The sequence below is a fragment of the Corvus brachyrhynchos genome, unplaced genomic scaffold (assembly GCF_000691975.1).
Source record: "Corvus brachyrhynchos isolate BGI_N302 unplaced genomic scaffold, ASM69197v1 scaffold48, whole genome shotgun sequence".
NCBI lineage: Eukaryota > Metazoa > Chordata > Aves > Passeriformes > Corvidae > Corvus > Corvus brachyrhynchos.
The window spans coordinates 4,551,870-4,568,793 of NW_008240027.1; the positions used below are offsets into that span (position 1 = coordinate 4,551,870).

The 16,924-nt window shown below is 57.5% G+C and overlaps 1 long non-coding RNA gene across 1 annotated transcript in view; it reads left to right on the forward strand.

Moving 5' to 3' along the window:
• The first annotated feature begins 6,504 nt into the window (after positions 1-6,504).
• LOC108448974 overlaps positions 6,505-16,924 on the forward strand; it is a 27,603-nt gene continuing 17,183 nt past the window's right edge. Inside the window, exon 1 of the long non-coding RNA XR_001865053.1 lies at positions 6,505-6,541. This is a non-coding gene — a long non-coding RNA (uncharacterized LOC108448974). The remainder of the gene's footprint in view (positions 6,542-16,924) is intronic.

Here is a 16,924-nt window from a genome sequence, read left to right on the forward strand (position 1 = left end):
AGAGTGTCCCACGGGGGAGAAGAGCCAGGGGTGCTGCTGTAGACTGCGGAGGCCAGAATCCTGCCCGCGACGTGAGCGGGATGAGGCGCCCTTAAGCTTTGTCCGCACTACGAGCGGGGAGGGGGGTTGTAGGTGGCAGAGCCGGAGGTCCCCCGGCACCCTCTCCCGAGTGGGGCAGGGGTAATGGCTGTGTCCCATGCCCCCGTGTGTGGAGGCAGAGAGTCCCGGAGGGATCTGACGCAGGTGTGCAGGTGAGAGCATTCCAGCCGGTGTGTCGGCCGCTACACTTGCCACGGGGACCACCGAGCGCGTCAGCGAGCGAAGGTGCAGTCTCAAAAGGGGGTGTTTGTGCCACCGCAGGAGCTGAACTAGATAGCCGAGCCCCGGTGCCCCCACACCCCCGCGCCACTCGTTTCATGTAAGCGCACCCGTATACGAGCCGCGTCCTCCCGCGCCGCTGCTGTCGGTGAGGCAATCAGCAGCACAGAGCGTACCAGCTCGCATCTGGCTGCGTGCAGGGTGCGTGTGCGAGCCGAGATAACTGCTCGTCGACCCTGTCGGGCGCTGGCACCCTGCCGGCATCACCTCATCTCGCCCCACAGCCCCCACGACACGTTTGTCTGCCCTCCCTGGGGACAAGTGCTGTGGCTGAGTCTCCGACCACCCTAGTACAGGGGGACATGGGCCGGCTGTCCCACCCTGAGCAGCCCCTGGGACAGTGCTGTCCTCCCGAGGGCTTCCCATGCCAGGGGACGCAAGGACAGCAGGTTGTCCCACCTTGCAGGAGACACCCAGGTCATCCACCCTTTTCTGGCTAGTTGGATCACTGCACGGAGACCCAGGGCACTGGGCAGGCCTCCCCAGGGGCTCTCTGCCTCCCTGTCCGGCTCACAGCAAGATCTTCTCTGTTTGGCCCCCATCCAGCCAGTACCAGGAATGGCCCTGCTACTGTTGAACTCGTCAAGAAGCAATGGCCCTTATCTCTTGGAGCCTGTCTCCCTGCTTTCTGGGGCTGTCCATCTCCAGATACCTTTCTAAGAACTGAGGCTGCTGCCTGCTCTATTCAGAAGTGAGGAGTCAATTAAAAAAAAAACAAATATAAACACCAAAGGTGAGGTGTGCACACACACCACACGCACATGCCGCTTCTGAATCCAAAGCTACTCTACCAGTTGCTTTCATCACCGTGCTTTAATTATAAGGGTGGAGCATTGCAATAAATTATTTCAGTAATCCAGTGGAACAACAACAATTCAGATCTTCCCCCTTTTACCAAGAATCCCTGCCCTGGTTTCCAGAGTACATGTTGGGCTGCTGCCTGGGCCCCATCTGCCTGTCTGCCAGTGAGGCAGCAGGTTTATTAATGGCACCTATTGGGTCAAAACACATGGGCTCCAAAGACCCTCCTTGGAAAAAGTCACCTCCAAAGTGGCAAAGAAGCATGTGGGCATTATTTGAAATTACTTTTAGCTTGCCTGTTAGAGTAGCTTATTCAAGTCACCAGTTAATCCCATTATTTGTTTCTTGGCCAAATAATAATTAATAGCAAGGCAGTTCCTGCCCCAAACTTTTACAGATAAGTGAGAGAAGATGCCATAGGAGACAAACACTAATTCCACTTGGTTTTCCCCTTTTCCAGCCAGTTTTGGCATCTGCACACATGAGGAGCTGGCTAATTTTGAGAGGCGTCACCAACAGATCAGCTTAATTTTTACAGCCAATATTCCTTGCAAATGTGGGATATTCCCCAGGAAACTCTTTTTACTGATGCTCTGGTGGGAGGGCCGACGTGGTGGGGAGCGGCAGCACGCCAGGCACCGCAGCAACACAAGCACTGCCAGCGCTGACTGTGCAGAGAGCCAGGAGTGCGTCACAGGCAGGGTTTTCCTGCTGTGAGCCATGGGGTGGGCACGGGGGGTCCCTGCCACAGCCTTGTCATCCCCTCAGCCACAGAAACCCCCTCCTGGGTGAGAAGGAGGCCAGCAGGAGCAGTCAGTGTGTGCACAGCCCACTGTTGACAGAAGCCCATTTAGGAAACATGGATTATCTCTCGCGCTACTACAGCAGGCTGTTAAGTCACTGGCATCCCATGAGATCAAACAGTGTCCAGGTGAGAGAGCAAACAGAAGGTGGGAAGGACCACCTGCCTAGGTGATCGCCAAAGAGGAAAGGGTTAATAGTTATCCTTGCTTTTGGCACATCTGGCAGCAGAGGAGTGAGGAGCATGGCATGCCTGGCATGGTATGCCAGAGATGGCTCTGTCAAGCCAGGAGCATCGTCAGCCCTGCCAACACTGCCACAGTGCCACGGCACCCTCCCCAGTGGCACACAGCACATGTGGGATGGGCAGGGGGAAAATGCCCCGCGGCACTGCCAGAGATGGAATTGGTGCCCAGGTTGCTCAGCAGGGTTCCTAGGAGACCTAGAGGGGTCCCCTACCCTGCGTAACATTGGGGCCTGAAAAACACCTGCACTGCATCCCTTTCTGTACTGTCACCTGGAGTTGGGGGACTGGAGTGAACCCAAGGACTTTCCTTCAGAGCACTTCCAGTGCCCCCTCTCCAACGCCACCTCCAGCTTCACAGCCCAGAGAGCTTCTGCTTCAGTGGGAGGCAAAACCCAAGTCCCAAAAGCTCCACAGGGGACCCCATGAGAGGTACCAGGGGGGATCCACACTGCAGGAGACCCCAGACAAATGTGACACTCCAGGGTTATATCCCTGAGACCAGAAAATGAATCCTGCTGGGTTTTACTCTCTGTCTTCCCCTCTGCATGGGACTGGCCTGCCTAGAGAAGGGTCCAGGAGCCCCCAGACCTGCCTGCACCCCCAAAGCCCCCTTCCCCTCCTGAAAAGAAAAGAGGAACTGAAAATGAAATTAAAGCATAATTCAATCCGGAGCAGGTCCAGAGTAAAGTCATCTGCTCTTATCGTGGGCTGGCAGGCTCTTCCCGCTCCGCAACAAACACAATGTTATCAGGGCACAGAGGGCAGATTCGTTTGCACCGGCCGAGCAAGCTGCTGTGTCCGCCCTGCCTGCCCTGGGGTCTGGGGAGCACTGGGATGCACAGCCAAGGACTGGGGCTGCCAGGGGCTCGGGGAGGCAGGCAGCACCCCAGCAGGGAGCTCAGTCCCAGGACAGGGTGCTTTGGCTGGGGGCCATATCCAGCCTCCCTGCACAGCTCTCTGGCCGGAGGGGATGGTTGCTCGCAGTGAATGTCAGCACTGAGTAAAGGCTGCAGAGGGACAGGGTCCCAAGTGATGCCTTTGCCTACAGGAATATATATGGCCCCATGGGTGCTGCCCAGCTGCTTGGCCAGAAGGCCTCCAAGCTGGCAGATCTTGGCATCCCACTCCCTGGCAAAGCAGCACAGTGGCACCCCTAGACCCCGCACACTCTCCCAGCCCCACTGCATCGCCTGGACCGCATCCTGCTTTGATCTCTGCCTGCTGCCTGGCTGTGCCCTGGTGGCTGCGGGGCCAGCGCAGCCCTCTCCGTCCTTCTTTATATACCCCTGTTATTTTTAACTCTGCCTACGCAAATCCCGAATCCGGAATGAGCAGCGGACGGGGGCCAAGGGGAAATGGACATGGTGCAAATTTCCTGCCCTTTTTACCTCTCTTCCTCTATAACATACAGCAACGTTTTTCCTCCACTTCTTAACTTTCACTGGTACAGGAAAGCTGAAAGCTCTGGGCTCTGCATAGAGCCACAAGGTCCAGCACCGCAATGGACGGGGTATCCCACTCGGAAGAGGCATCGCACTCAGCATGGTGCTGAGAGATGTCCCTACCCATAGCATGCACTACAGGCCCCACTGGCAGTGCGATGCACTGGAGGCATCCAGACAGCCCTTGCAGCAGCAGCCTCACGTGCAAACACATGTGCTCACGTGCCAGCCCAGGGGTGCATCCTTCCCCCTGGCCCGACAAGAGCTCTGGCCCCGGCCACAGCAGCTGGGACTGGACCACAGCCATGGGAGCCGTTCCCTTTTGCCACTCACAAAAGTGCTGGACAAGACCTGTGACAGCAGCTCCAGGAATAACAGGAGGAATTGCTCTTTTCTGGTTCCTTGTGAGCAATGAGCAGGAGGAACACCGGATATTCTTCCCAACATCTCTGGTTTAATCTCTTAAAAAAAAGCCACAACACAGAGTGCCACAGTGAGTTGCACAGGGAGTTTTGCAGAGGATATCATGGAATGGCTGCAGTGCCCAGGGGATGTGCGTGTTAGAACCCTTCTCTCATGTGCTGGGGATTAGTAGCTGTACATCATGTAAAAGCCATTTGTCTACAAAAGTTCCAAATGACCCAGATAAACATCTCTGCCGCTCTTTTCCGAGCAGTCTCCATCCCCCCTCCCAGCTATACTCTAAGGTGTTCAGTCTCCAATGAACCTGGATTCTCAATGAATGGGGAAAACCTCCCTTGCCATGCACAGAGGCAGGAAAAGTGTGGGTATCAAGGCCAGTGCTGGTCAGACCTGATCCACTCAGATATGCACCATTTCCCAACCTGGAGAAGGCCTGGCTGGCCCTGGAACCTGGGCACTGGTATGGCTGGGGTATCCAGGCACTGCTGTCCCAGTGGGGGAACAATTTTCCAATGGGAGCTGTGGGATGGGGTTGAGTGAACGGTCTGCACCGTGAGTCACTGGCACCCATGGGGACACAGCTCAGTGTGAGGCAGCAGGGGACAGCCCAGTGGACAGCAGGACAAGGAAAGAGCTGGAGAACTCTGTATGGAAACTGTTTTCCAGGTCATTTGATTTTGGTATTCCTCCCATGCAGCTATCTGCCCAGAGCCACCCCGCCAGCGTAAATCACACACCATAGTACATTGCATGGAAAACTCATCCTGCCACCATCCCATGGCCCTGGGACACTGCACCGAGGCCACCACTATGGCACAGGATGCCAGCATCAATCGCAGTCAGCCACATGCTGCAGTGGTTTCACACAAGCAGCCCACGAAAGTGCATCCTCCCACCCGCGACACTCATGGGGTGTCTGGCAGGATCAGTGGCCACCCTGAGTCAAGAGCAAACCCATCTGCGCTGGCATTACACAGGGCTGCTTCATTCTGCTCCAGGAAGTGGCATTTAATTCCCCAGCCTCCTGGTAGTAAATAGGTTTCCAACACATTACAAAAGGCTGTAGTACATTTTTTTTATCCCCAACTTTGCTCATGCTCTGAGCTGGTGAGCTCATCCCCTGGGAATACCGTCTCCAAAATAGATTCACTCCCTTGTTGGAAATAATCAAATGGGAATCCAAGCTGCTGAGCCCAAGCCCAATTCCTCCCTTTGTTCTGGGGCTCTGGCAGTGAAGGGGTTCTGAGCGGGGTGACAGGAACTCGCCTTCTTTTAATTGACCTCCGATGATGAAACAATCAACCAAACGATTTAGAAATGTGTATCCAGTGAGATCATCAGGAAAACTTCTCAGCAAAGGAGCCTGGGGAAAGGAAGGTGCAGTAATCCACCTGCCCCAGCCGCCTCGGCAGGCCTCACTGCTTGGCACAATGTGGCACAGCGTGGCATGGTGTGTCACAGCCACCCAGTGCCTCTTGGGCTACCTTGCTGTGGCTTCATGCCAGCAGCTGCCTCACTAGGTCCAACATGGGGAGAGGGTACAGCTAGATCTGTCCCAGTGAGGACACCTGCTCCCATGGGACACCTCTCCTCCTTGTTTCCAGCCCCAGCCCATCCTTAGCTGCTGGGCACCCATTTATCCCAGGCCAGCACCAAGCAGCAGTGCTGCCCGTCTCTGTTCCCAGACTCACTGCAAGTGCTGCCACCCCGATGGGCATTTCTAGGACAGGAGTCCATGATGTTGTGGGGGAAAAACCCTCCCATCCCCACAAGCACTGCCTCCTTGGGGATTTCCATCTCTTGCACCCTTTCCCCAGTTTTTTGTAGCCTGGCGGGAGGGCAACCACCCGGGAAGGGCTGGCATGGCTCCCCAGCCCCAGCTGTGCCGCTGGGGCTGCCCTGGCTTCCCCAGCCCAGGTCAGTGCACGCTCCAGCTTGGCATGTGGCAGGCACTAATTTTTCCCCAAAGGGTTTCCCTTCAGCAGACTCTGCTGCCAGGGTGGTTTTGAAGACAATCTTAGCCGGAGTCTTCCTTCCTCGACTGCCAGTGATCCGGAGCCAGGCTGGTGTGTTTGTGTTGTGTGTATATGTGTGTGTGTATCTCCAAACCGCAACAAATATTTCATATTCGTTTTCTTTCTTTCCCTTTTTTTTCCCCCCTCCAAGCCCTTGGCTGTGGTATTTAAATAGTAGGTGTGGTCCCGGCGCTGTGTGCCAAAACCAACACCAGTTCCAGAGCAGATAACCCTGCGAGCAAATGCAGCAGCGAAACCACACTGAACTGCTGGGAGAGCCGTGCCGGGATGGGCAGTGCTGCTGGGTATGGCCATGGCATGGCTCTGTGGGCAGGCAGGCAGCAAGCACGCACAGTGGCTACATGGCTCCCTGGCCCAACACGAAAGCTCAGCCAAAGGGGCTGCGTGAAGGGAGGAGGTGGTGGAGTCAGCATGTCCAGCTGCAGGGCCACGCACTAGCTGCTCGCTGTGTGCAGTCAGGAGCTGTTTGGGATGGACCCAGACAGTCTTTTGGGGTTTGGTTTTTTTTATAAATCAAGGCAAAACATGTTACTTAATCATCTATTTTCCTTGTTGTAAACAATCAAAAAAATTTATTTGTTAAAAAGGCTACTTTTCTCCCTCAAAAAGGTAGAGCATGAGCAAGTGGGAGGAGAAGTCCCTCCAGTGTTTTAAAAGCAGTTTGCAAAGAAACTTTCTTACACCCTGATGTTTTTCTCATCCGAGCTGAAAGCCCTGAAATATGGTGAACGTCATGTATTTCAGCATGAGTCACTCAGAGAGAACCAGCCATGTCACCTTTCCTGGCAGTACTGGCTGTGCTGGTGTATACCAGGGAAAGTAAGGATGGAGGGGACCTCTGGATGCTCTTCATCCAAGGATGGATAGAGATAAGTCAATTCAGTCAGGAGAGGAATGAAGAAGGATTGCTGCAGAGCCACAATGCCACCCTTCCCTTCCCGGGGGCAACTGCCATTTCTGGGGATGGAGAGGGGTTGCCTTGGAGTAGCCATGAAATGTTGAAGCTTCATGGTGTGAGCATAATCTCTAGGAAGTTTGCAAACTCATCCTCAGATGAGTGTGCACACGCAGTGCTGCAGGCAGTCAAGTGAGGACTACAGCACCCCAACTCCAGCCGAGCCTGTGCCTGGCTGCTGGTGTCCCCCCAGAGCACCATCCACAGCCAAAAAGACAAAGGAAGATCCTTATTACACCCTTCAATCCCCCAGCTTTCCACAGGGCTGGCAGGGCACCAAGTTTCATGGAATGTTGGTTCTCATAAGATTTTGCTCCATGGGGCACCTGTTTGCCTTTTGCAACCTGTGGGATAGTGGGCCAGTGTCCTGGGACAGAGACTGAGGGAAGCCTGAGCTTTCCCAGAGCTGGCACTCGCACCCCACTCTCCTCCTCGCTCCCTGGGTGGCTCTGGTATGGCATATCCTGTTTGCTCCTGCCCTAAGCCAGTGCCTTGTGGGAAGAAGGCAGAAGGGGCAGTGCCATCCCACAAATGTGGTCCCAAGCAGAGACCGCTTGGGTGAATGGTCCCTGGAACACTCATCTGCTGGGGACAATGCCAGGAGATGGGGATGCTCCTCTCCAACTGGAGCCAAGCAGCCTGCCCAGGGCATGACCGGGGATAAGTGTCCTCTGGCTGGACAGTGCCTGGGGGTGGCCACAGGCTGCTTGTCCCTGAGCTGAGCTGGTGCACGGCCACGGCCAGGCGTGTGGCAGGCACAGCCTGCACACCGCTCCCTGCCTCCCGGCCCCGCAGCCAGCAGCTGCAGCGCTGGAGAGGAGCCGGCCGGGCGTGCAGCACTTCGCCAGCAGCACAAGGTGCACAGCAGGGCCAGGATCCACCCAGCCTGTGGCAGAGTAGGAGGGTCCTTGGCAGACAAGGTGCTGTTTTAAAATCCACAGCCGAGCCGGCTCCCTGCCCAACCTCAGCGCGTGTTCTGGCTACCGGCAAACAGCCTTGAGCCCAAACCCAACCTCTAGTGGCCTCCATTTTCCCTGGCTCCATCTTCCCTGTTGTGCCTCAGTCCCGCTCTGCCACTGCCTCCGCATGTCAGCTCGGTGCTGTGGCTCCCCAGAGACCAGTTGGCCCCACTGGCACGTGTCCCAGCGTGGAAAGGAAAATAAAGTTCGGATGTCACCTCCCCAGTCAATAGTGGAAAAATCTTTCCCAAAAAACACGCTTTTAATTCCTCGCTGAGCGTAGCCAATGTTGGAGTCCCCAGCCCCACAGACTCACAGCCAAACAGGGAATTTTCCACCTACATCAAAGCAGAGCCATATGGTTTTGCAGGAACGGACATGGAGGTTGTGTCCTGTGCACCTGCCTGCCTGTCTTCTTGTTTTGGAAAAGTGCAGTGACCACGAGGCACTATTCAGGATACCGAGCTCCCCTGCTCCACACCATGTTGATTTTCAGTCCCTCCTGCCTCCCCCAGAACCTTACATACTGTGAGGTGTAGGGAGCCTGGGGGGCTTTCCCAGGAATGATGACCTTAAATCCATCTCCCTTCCCAGACACAAAAAATGAACGAGGCCTGACTGAATTCATGGCATATGTGATCGCGAGGAGGCTGCTCTGCCCACAGCATGGGATAGGAAGAACTGAAGGAGGTGGAGAGGGGATTTCAGGGTTTTAGAGCTGTTAGTCTACCTTTGCCCCACTGCTGCCCCCATGCCTGACCCTGCATCCCTTCTGCTTTGGAGGGGAGGATGCTGGGGGACAGGGGGAGTTTCTAAGGGGCTGAAGTGAGGTTCTGTGGCACTGCGGAGCTCTCTCCATGGAGCTAGGGAACTCTACAGGACTGTTTGCTGGGCTGTTCCTGGGTCAGTGGGCAAGGGATCACACGGAGAGAGCCCAGCCCTGCATCCCAGGCTTTTCCCAACACCGAGCCCTTTGCGGAGCCTGCCCTCACAAACTTACAGCCCAGGAGTGGGGGATAGGATCCATGCGTTGGTGGGCAGCTCACCCCCCACTCAAGGCTGCCACATCCAAGTGGCCCAACCTCACTCTTAGCCCATGGGTGGATTTAGGGAGCCAGGATGGCCCTAAAATGACTTGAAACTGGCTTTGCCCCAGTAAGCCTGTTCCAATACACTTCGTGCAAACGGGGCCGCAGCGGGCATAGGGACTTGGGGGCACCCGGCCGTGCCTGGTTACCTCCCCCACACCATCTCTGCCCTGGGAAGGGATATCGCCTCCTCCAGCCCTCCGGTGTAGGTCAGGTGGCTGTACCTTCCCACTGGCCCAATCTGATGCACTTCAAAGCCGGGGCAGGAGCACGGGCTGCCTGCCCCGGGGACATTAGTGTCAGGCAGGGGGACATGCAGGCAGCCCCGGCTGGCGGTGGGGATGGTAGGAGATTGCTCTGGGAATCTGCACTTCCCGTAAAGAGGCTGATTCCGGGAAGGAACCCCGGACCGGAGCCATCAGTGGGACCATTACGGCCACTCCAGCCATCTGGAACTTTTAGTCTCCAGCCAGGTCTGCTTCCACCGGCGGTGATGTGTGGGGATTCTTCTGCCCTCCGAGTACACAATTGCAGGGTTATTTGCATCTAAAATGGGAGCTGGGCCCTTTAGCGGCTCGTCTGCTCCTGATAGCGGGGCTGGGAGCCTGCTCGGGCGCTAAACCCGCTAATGCAATCAGCGGGGCCGGGGCTCTGCACATCAAAGGTCCCCGGCTCCCTTACAGCAGCCTCCCGGCCACAAGCCTCCTCTCGGCCACCTTTCATCACTGCCAGAGTGGCTGTCACCCCTCTCCTGGGGAGCCCTGGCTGAGGGAAGTCCAAGGAACAGGAATCAAGAAGGGCCACCAGCCCTCCTTTGAGTGCAGGAAGGGCCAGTGCTGCATCCTTGCCTGCACCCCTCTCATACAATCATAGAATGACTTGGGTTGAAAGGGACCATCTCGTTCCAGCTTGCCTGCCATGGGCACCTTCCACTAGACCAGGCTGCTTAAAGCCCTGTCCAGCCTGGTCACTCCAGCACCCCACTGATATAGTTTCCTTTCCTATAGGACTTCTTTTGTCCCTATGCATGTTGTGGAGGAACATGGCCACAGACAGACTGGGGAGGGGGCTACAGCCCCCACCACTGACCTGAAGGAACCATGGGGCCAGCACAGGACAGGAGCACCCACAAACATTGTGACTCATTAATAGGGTTATTAATAACATCCAAAAGGAAACTGGCTGAGGCAGCCCTGTCCCACATTCTCTGCATCAGGGAGTGGCACCCACTTTATCCCACTGCAAGGTGTCCCTAGAGTAAGGACTGGCAGCCCTGGTGCCACGTACTGACAGGGAGAGTACTGCGTGGCATCCACGTAACAGGGTGCTGGATGCTGCAGGCTCAGCTGGGTGGTTCAGCCAGCACCTCAGGGTGTCCTGGCTGCAGCTGCTACATCCCCCAAGGCATGCTTGCAGACCAACCAGCATCACCTCCTCTTGGGAAAGTGCTTTCCTCCTTGCTCATCTTCTGCACCCCCGCAGGGTCACCACAGAGAACCCTACCTGGGAGTGGAGAGGACACTGCCCAAGGTGGCATCACTCTGCACCTGCAGGCAGGACAGGCCTGAGCCATCCCTGAATCTGGAGGCATGCACTGGGTGCTCCCACACCATGGGCTGGAGGCCCTACTCCTGCTCAGGTAGACCCTAGAGCGCCCTTGAGTCAGTGCATAATCCTTGCCATAGGCAGGTACTGGAGACCATGCCCTGCCTGGATGGGCTCCTGGCTACAGCTCTCCTAGGGTCCATCTACAACAGGGTCTAGGTCTGCTGAGGGGACAGCCCAGAACTCCTGGAGGGACATGAGGACACCTACTCAGAGGCACAGGAGTGCTGGCTGTGCTGGCTCAGTGCCATCCAGGGCGCTGGCCCATGGCTTCTGGCCAGCAGTCACCTCTCATGGCAAACACAGCTGCTTCCCCATCCTTCTCCATACCCGGCTCGTGGCGCCAGTGACTGTTGCCATATGGTGCTGATGTGTACACAGTGCCTGGGTACACACAGTGTGGCAGGAGTGCTTCCTCTGGGGTCTGCCTGGCCTCAGGGGGACAAAACACTCTCCAAATGTCTACGCCCTTTGGCAAAGAGCAGGGTGGGGGCCCTCAAGTGCCTGTACAAGGGATGGGGCCTCACCACTGGTGGAGCTTTGTCTGATCTGGCCTGCTGGACATGGGGATAGGCTCCTGGCATGGTCAAGAGCCCCCCCGCCACATGACTGGGGGGAGCTCTTGGGGCAGGGTGGTGTTTTTTGTGCCTGCTGGTGGCTTGGCACTCCCAGTGCAACCAGCGGGATACCGGGTGACTGTGGCGGTCCCACCCTGGCAGGGAAAGCTGGCAGTGACTCACCGCCCTCACCAGCCCTGCCTGCTGGGTGACTCCTCCTGCAACCCATCCCACTGCTACTGCCAGCCCCGGCTCCCTCCATGGGCCCTGATCCTTTGGAGTGCTGGGAGGATGCTGGCAGGGCTGGCTGCCACCCATGGGGGATATCCCCTGAGCCTGGGGGACCCCACGCCCCATGGCCATGGCTGCATCATTGGCACCCTGTTCCTGTGCCCTGGCTTGGTGGTGCCAGATTCAGGACAGGGGGTAAAGAAAGTCATCCTCCACTCCTTTTTCCCTATTTTTCCACCCTCTTGGGGGAATCCCCAATCCCTTCCACAGGGTCCCTCCATCCTCCTGCTCCCAACCAGTGCATGGGACAGGGAGAGGGGGAGTCCTGTTGAGACTGTTCCCATCCCCAGAGCAGTACCTGGGGCTGAGCTGAGCCCTGCTCAGCCAACACCTCACCCAGCTGCCCCAGGGCTTGTAGGAATGTGCGCACTCTGGGGGAAGGATGCAGGCAACATTTGCATGCATCCAGGGAGAACGGAAAGTCACAAGTGAATGTGTCCCAGTTGTAAGCTGCTGTTTTGGGAAAGCGGTTGTGGGTCTGGGAGGGGCAGATGGGCCAGGTAGGGGTGAGGCAGTAGGCAGAAGGTGGAGAGGGGACTGGCTTTGGAACCCTCCCCAGGAGGTTCAGTGGAGTTTAGCCCCCCTGCACAGCTGCTGTGGCAGCAAGTGGGTCCCGACAGAGCAACAGTCTCATGCAGCATGGTGTGCTCTGGTCTTGGCACACCCAGCGTGGCCGCAAGAGTCCAAGAACAGCCCGAGTGTGCATGAGGCTCGGCCTCCCACACTGATTGCAGCAGGGAGGACAGGGATGATGCCCAGGGTCCAGCAGGAGCAGGCTGGGGGCTGGGGCCAAGCTCTGCCTGACCCAAGTGTCCTGCACAAATCCTGCAGGCACCCAGCTCCCAGCCAGGACCCACAGGCTGCAGGAGCACTGACACAAAGACAAGGAACTGGAGGCCCCCATGCTTTTCTTCTCCCTGCACTCCCATGGCTAAAGATGCATTGCGTGAACCAGCGCACGGAGCCAAGGACCCCAAAACCAGAAGCGTGGGGTGACAGCACAGGTGATGGTTGGGAGCTGCAGGAGAAGTTGTGGTTGGTGGGAACTGCTGGGGTGGGAAGTGAGGGGTGTGAATTTGGACCCCAGCTCTGGTGGGGTGGGGGGATTACAGGGTGGTTTGCATTTTTGGGGGTCTCCCTGCAGCCCTGCTGGGAGGCTGGGTACAGTGAGGGGAGGAGCAGAGGGATCAAAGAGGTGGGGGAGAAGAGAAGCTCGTGAGTTGTGGGTCATTATCTGCTATTAACATCTGTAATCTCCCAAGAGCAAACTGAGATTTACAGCCTGTTATTAGGCTGTTACTCAACCTGTTGTGCAACAGCTCAATTAAAAAAAAAAAAAAAACCCTGAATGTGATTAATAGCCTGCTAATAAGGGGGAAATCTCTCCTATTTAATTCAAACAGCTTCTGCCTAGGCACTCCAGGAAGGCATGGGCTCTCAGCCCAGGTTCCCAGGCTGGCTGCTGGGCTCCTGCTGGGATTCCCCCGGCAACGGACACTGGATAGAGGTCCTGGGGGGTCGGTGGGTGCTGCTCCCCACCACGGATCTGGACTCTGCGCTCCCAAAGGCATTGGGGTGCAATCGCCACCTCCTCCCAACACTGCCTCCATGCAAAGGGGGTACCAAATGGTCCCTGGCCATTCTCTGTGGTCACCCTCTGGAATAAGTGGAAACTCTGAGTCAGCTGCGGTTCTTATCCAAGCATCTCACCTTTTCTTTGGCCGTGACTCGCACCTGAGTCACTTTGACCCCACAGCTTCCTGCCCTCCCGCCTTTCACTGCCTGTGGTCCAGAGGGTGCTCTCTGCCCCCAGACGTTCCTACCCCAGCTACAGCTCCACCTCTTGACTCTCACCCCCACTTCCAGACATCCAAACCAGTCCTTGCTGTAAACATCTCCATGGCTTTGAGACCCTGGTTCCTGAACCCCTCTGCCCCTGGGTCTTGGTTTCTTCAAATTGTCCCTTCTTGGGAGAGGACAAGCAGGCAAGTGTCACATGGCTGTTGCCCTCAAATCCAATCTCTGGACACAATGTGCACCCCACCACTTGTCCCTTGTCCAAGATGGGGTCATCAGCACAGTCTTAAGTAGAAGAGAAGATGCCAACAGGCTCCCTTGCACTTTGCGGCCTGTATTCAGCCCCTGCCGCTAAGTCAGTGGCCTCACTCAGCTGGCGTTTGACTCAGTGACTGAGCACCATGGCTAATTGGATTGCAGCCGGCTTCGTTCCTATCCCTGCTGCCAGCTCAAGTCCTGCCTGTGATCCCAGGATGCTTCAGGAAAGCCGCCGTCTGGGATCCACCTCTCTGCAACATTTTCCTCTCCCTGCCCCATTAAATCCCTTGGCCACTTCCCTTTGGACGCACACTAGCCCTGCCCAGAGGGACTCGCAAGCTCTACCCTAGGTGAAGAATTTGGCCACCCAGGAGCTGCTGCTGTCCCCGTCCCTGGCTGAAGGCAACATTACCTGCAAATGCTGGTGCTTCTGGTCTTGCCAGCAATAGCTGGTCTCCAGGGCCATTCTTTGCCTGTCCTGGGGTGGTTGGAGGCACCTGGGATCAGACAACAGATCATGTCACCTCCAAATGACACCCAGGGAGGACTGAAGGGTCCCTGGGCAGCTTCTTCCAGCAGCTTGATGTCTGTTCAGGAGCAAATGCACCTGGGGAGGGCTGGGCTGGGGTACCACAGGGCAGTGTGGACACAGCCAGACTCCTTGGGCACCAGGGCAGTGGTACATCACAGGGGGGGAAAAAACATAGAGCTGGGGTCCCCATTCTCCACAGCTGACCACCCTCCAAGGCCAGGCAGCATCAGTTCACCCAGCCCATGTGCTGGTGATCACCATTGGAGCTGCCACCCACCACCACCTCCAGTGCAGGGCTGCAGTGGGCCAGGGCTTTGTTGGTGGCCCCTGGGCTCCCAAAGCATCCCGGCCGGTTGCTGCTGTGGGACGTGGGCAGCCGCACCATGCCAGCTTCCCGCAGGCTTGCTCAACACTGCGGAGGAGGGGAGCTGAGCCCGTCCTCGCGGCCCACGCCAGTAATGAGGGCCCTGGCGGTGCCTCGTCAGCAGGCACCCTCACTGTCCCGGCTACACATCCATCACCCGGCGCGGCGCACGCGGCGCTGGAGCCCGGCCACTGGCAGGCCCAGCCCTGCCTGTGTCTCACGTGGCATTGTGGCCAGGCTGCATTTTCCACATTCTGCCCCACTCTGAGTCATCCACACCTCTGCTGCCAAAACCTGTACCTGTGCCTGGCTGTGCCAGCAGCCTGTGCTCGCTCCAGTGGCTGTGCATGGCTCCACACAAGGCGATGGGCACCTATCCGAGTGTGAGTGTTTGCTCCAGGGCGCTCTCCCCTGTCTCAGAGATGAGTTTCCCACCCTTGACCCCAGCAGAATTGTGCAAATGCTCCTGCCTTGCCCTGGGGAAGCTTTGATTCTGGAGGTCCTGCGCCCCACAGGAGCACCCACTTTTGTAACCTTTGTCCCAGGCATCCCAAGGAAGGGATTTGCATCCTCTGCCACCAATCCCCAGCTCCCCAGCTCCAGGCACTGCATCACTGACCCCCTGCTGCCCCCTATCCCAGCTCACTGTGATGCTTGACTCTTTCAAAGAGTGCAGCAGTGCTGCCAGCAACCTCACCCTGCTGGCAGCCAGCCTGCCCTGGCCCCAGCCCCTGCTCAGCTCCATGTGCGCTGTCCCATATCCCCATGCAGAGCTGCCAGCAGTGCCACCCCCCAGCCCTGGGCCTGGACTGGCATTTGCAAAAGTAGCCATGACCAGGGCTCAGGCACATGGGAAGCACTTGACTAGGGGCACTGGGTGCTGGCTGTGGGGGTGGGGTGCAGAGGGAGAGATGTATGGGGCTCCCACTCACAATCCCCTGGCAGCACCTCAGGATGGCTCACTGTCAGCAAGGAGCACACACACCTTTCCTATCAGCTGTCTCCTCGATCCACTGTGGATCCTGGCACAAGTATGCCAGGGATTGCCAAGACCCAGCACCAGAGCGATGTGTGACCCCCAGCACGGACGTGATTCCCACCCCACTGTGGTGCCCTTGGCTCACACCGATGCCAGTGTGTGCAGTGACTTTGCCAAGCCATGGCTGAGCCCAGGGCAGTGTGACCGCGTGGGGGGAGGATTCTGGGTGATCAGCACACCATAGCACCCCACCAGCCCCACAGTGAGACAACCCCTGGGGGAGCAGCCAGGAGGGGAATCAGTGTGAGTGCAGGATGTACAGGAGCATGGGGATGTGTGGCAGGAGTCTGTGTGTCCTGTGGGTGTCCACAGTGGTGGGCCATGTGTCCATATCCCCATGTGATGTGCAGGCACACGCGAACCCAAACTGAGCCCGTGTGGCCAGGGAAGGAGTGAGGTGAAGGGGGCTGGTGAGTGGGCACACAGGGGTTTGCATGTGTGAAGGGGATACCCGGTGTGGGGTCTGGGCTGACCCAGGCATGCACTGATAGGGTGGGTGTGTATGTGATGTATGCGTGTGTAGGCATGTGTAGGCATGTCTATACGTGTGCAGGGTGTGTGTGCGTGTGAGGGGTGTACATGCATTCCCATAGGGGTGTTTGTGTGGTGCAGATGTGTGTGTGGGATACTGACATATGCACAGCAAGTCTGGAGGGGTGTGGGGAGGCCTGTACAGGCCTGTGGGATGTATGTCCAGGCGTGTGCCTCACTCCTGGGGAGGACAGTGTAGAGGGGGGCATAGGAGCTGTGCGTGTGGGTGGTGTGTGTGTATACGTGGCGTGTGCACCGCGAGGTGCGCATGATGTCAGGTGTGTGTCTGTCCACCTGTGCCACACTCAAACACGTGCAAGTGTCCACGGCAGCAACTCCCAGCACTCAGCAGTGTGCTGGGGAGCACCGCTGGCTCATTTGGTGCCAGCAGCCAGCGAGGTCTCGTGCAAGCAGGTGGCTGGGGAGCAGCCCTGAGCCCTTCCTGGTGCCTCTCCCCACAGCGGCGGATCCAAGCCGTGACACAGGGGCCAGGCTGTCTCTTTCCGGCTGTTTCCCAGCCTGTCAGGCCAGTCATGTTGGGTCTTGCTGCGATTTCCCGGATGGTTGCTTGGCACCTTCCTCTTCCCCATCCGGATGGACAAGTTCCTGGAGCACCAAGCTGGGGCAACACATCTCCTTGGCTCCTGCCCTGCCTTTCCACCTCCGTGCCCTGGCTTCAGAATCCCTCCCCAGTGCTGGCCAGCTCCCCGCCTGGGTGTTTTGAGGGGGGTGGTGAGGCAGCGGGGCTGCGAGCGCTGGCTGCGGGCGGGCACTGAGTCACGGCAGGGCGGGAGGCACGGGAGGCACGGGGACAAAGCTG